Below are 2,344 nucleotides of genomic sequence, written 5' to 3'. Positions count from 1 at the left end.
TCTGACACTAGCTCTTCCCTCAGGACTCAGTCACTTGTTAAGCCTCTTGGGCATTTGTTCTCCCCTACCTGACAGAACCACCTGGGAACTGGGCTTGGCACAGGCAGGCACTTGGGACATATACGTGGGCTACCTGAAGCCTGCCTCCAGGTGTCATTTTCCTCTGTCCTGTATCACAAGGAGACAGTAGGGTCTGGGGTTCAGGGGACACCTTCTGGGGTGACTTCATGGAATTTTATGTAATCTTGATATTTTGATAATTTTGACTTTTAAAATGTAAATTTAAAAAATACAGTTTAACATGTTTTTAAAGCACACCACATTACCTGCTTTTTACTTTGCCAGTTGGACTTATGTCTTTAAAGTGGGGCCTTGACTTACGAGTGTCCCGACTAACGAGTTTTTTGAGATACCAGCTGTCTCTTGGCCGATTTTTTGCATTGAGTTGATAGAGTAATTTGAGTTAACGAGCTCCTTAACGAGCTCCTTAACGAGCTCGGTCTCAGAGCGAATTAAACTCATAAGTCAAGGCCCCACTGTATTGGTCATTCATGTAGGGCAAAGGAAATACCTTTTAAAACTCAAGCAAGCTGGGTGTTTGTCTTGTATCCTGTCAGAGGAAACAAAATAGAAAAAAAAAAGAAATAAAACACCACATATTTACTTGTGAATAAATATTATTACACAAATGTTAACAGTGGTCAAATGTAGTAATTGTACGAAGACAGCTAAAGGCTGGCTGCCCTGCCATCCACAGTGTGATGGGGTGGGGGAGGGTCGAGTGCAACCGCTAGGTTTAAGTTTTTGTTTTGTGCAGCTGTTTTATTAACGAGAAAGAATATATCCAAGAGATTGTCACCTCCAAGTTACTCCTTGGGGAGGGACCCACTTGTCCACAGAGACTGCCTTGGTCTAGAATCCAGCAGTGTGAGGTGAGCCCCGTGTGCCACCTGCTTGATGGACATGCTGGGCCACTGCAGATTGGACAGTGATGCCAGGGGACACCCAGTTGTCATCCTCTACCTTGAGATACCAGCTGTCTCTCGGCCAGCTGTCTCCCTTTTTGAAAAGGGAGCATTTACAGAATGTCATCTCCATTTTATTTCTATACTGGAGAGGAACCCATTCCATTGCTCCAGCATGAACTGAGTGCTTAGTGTGTGCCAGGAGGGGAGGAATGGGAGCCGGTTTCTTCCTTCTAGAGGTCACGGGCTATGGGGGAGACAGAGAAAAACCATGATGTGTTCTGTGAAGGGAGCACATATGTTGACATGGCAATCGCTGATAGCTCAGAGGGGCTACAGTGAGGAGAAAGCTCACCTTTGAGAAAAGTGGCCTTTGAGAAAAGAACAGCTGTAGACAGTTCCATGTGCATCCAATTCCTTCTGTGTGAAGTCTCTGTTTTAGGTCAAATTAATTCTTTCTCAATTCTGGGTAACCCCAGATTCTGTCGTACAAGTTTGTTGTAGAAGAGTTCACGTTCACCATCTCTACATTTTCTGATTTTGCAGAGTTATTCCTTCTTAACACTGACCTTTACAGACTTAAAAGTGCTTTGTTATAAACACCGGTTCATTATTGGAGTTTCCCGCCTGTGACAGTCAGTTCCATGGCTGTGTTAGTGGCTTCTCTCTGGGCCCTCTGGGGGCCTGGCCTCTCCTTCCAGCACAGACAGTGGGGGAACCCACAGCTGCAGGCTTTGTGGGGGTAACATATTACACTTGGCTCAATGCATCACCCAGAAGCAGGAGGAGTTCCCTCCTGAGCAGCCCAACTGCTGGCCCTGGCTCCGCAGCTCCAGAGCTCCTCAGCCAGAGGAGGTCTGGCACGATTTGAGTGGGCTGCCTGTGAAGTCGGCAGGGGCCTCAGCATGGCTTGGTGGGCTGGGCTGGGCCAATAGCAGCAGGGGCTGGCAGGGGTTGACAGGGCTGGCTTGGGTGTTAAGAATAGCTCTCTTTTCTTTTTTGTTTTCATTAGTGTTTTTTTTTTATTACGAAAGTAATACTGTCATAAAAATTCAAAGAGTGGAGAATGGAATAAAGAGAAAACTCAAAGTACAAGTACCTTCCCACTCAGCCCACACAAACCCACTGCCTAGCGGCAGCTGCTCAAACCAGTGTCATATGAAACCTTCCAGATACTTTCTAGCATATACAAACACAAATATAAGGGTGTACTTTTTAAAAATCACTTTCTTAAGAAAAAGAGATATGTATACTTAAAAAACCAAACACTACAGAAAACATTTTTTAAAAAAGTAAAAGTAACTCCAAATCCATCTCCTAAAGATAACAAGTGTTAACATTATTAAAGATGTTTCTCAATGCCTTCGGACAAGTTTACA

At 44.7% G+C, this 2,344-nt stretch overlaps 1 non-coding gene across 1 annotated transcript; it reads left to right on the top strand.

The window, feature by feature from the left end:
* Positions 1 to 515: 515 nt before the first annotated feature.
* Positions 516 to 628, top strand: LOC132225418 (small nucleolar RNA SNORA27). The gene has a single exon (XR_009450927.1). It is a non-coding gene; the product is annotated as a small nucleolar RNA SNORA27 (small nucleolar RNA).
* Positions 629 to 2,344: the final 1,716 nt, after the last annotated feature.

Source organism: Myotis daubentonii, chromosome X (assembly GCF_963259705.1).
Source record: "Myotis daubentonii chromosome X, mMyoDau2.1, whole genome shotgun sequence".
In the NCBI taxonomy this organism is placed as follows: Eukaryota; Metazoa; Chordata; class Mammalia; order Chiroptera; family Vespertilionidae; genus Myotis; species Myotis daubentonii.
This window is presented reverse-complemented; position numbering and strand designations above follow the sequence as displayed.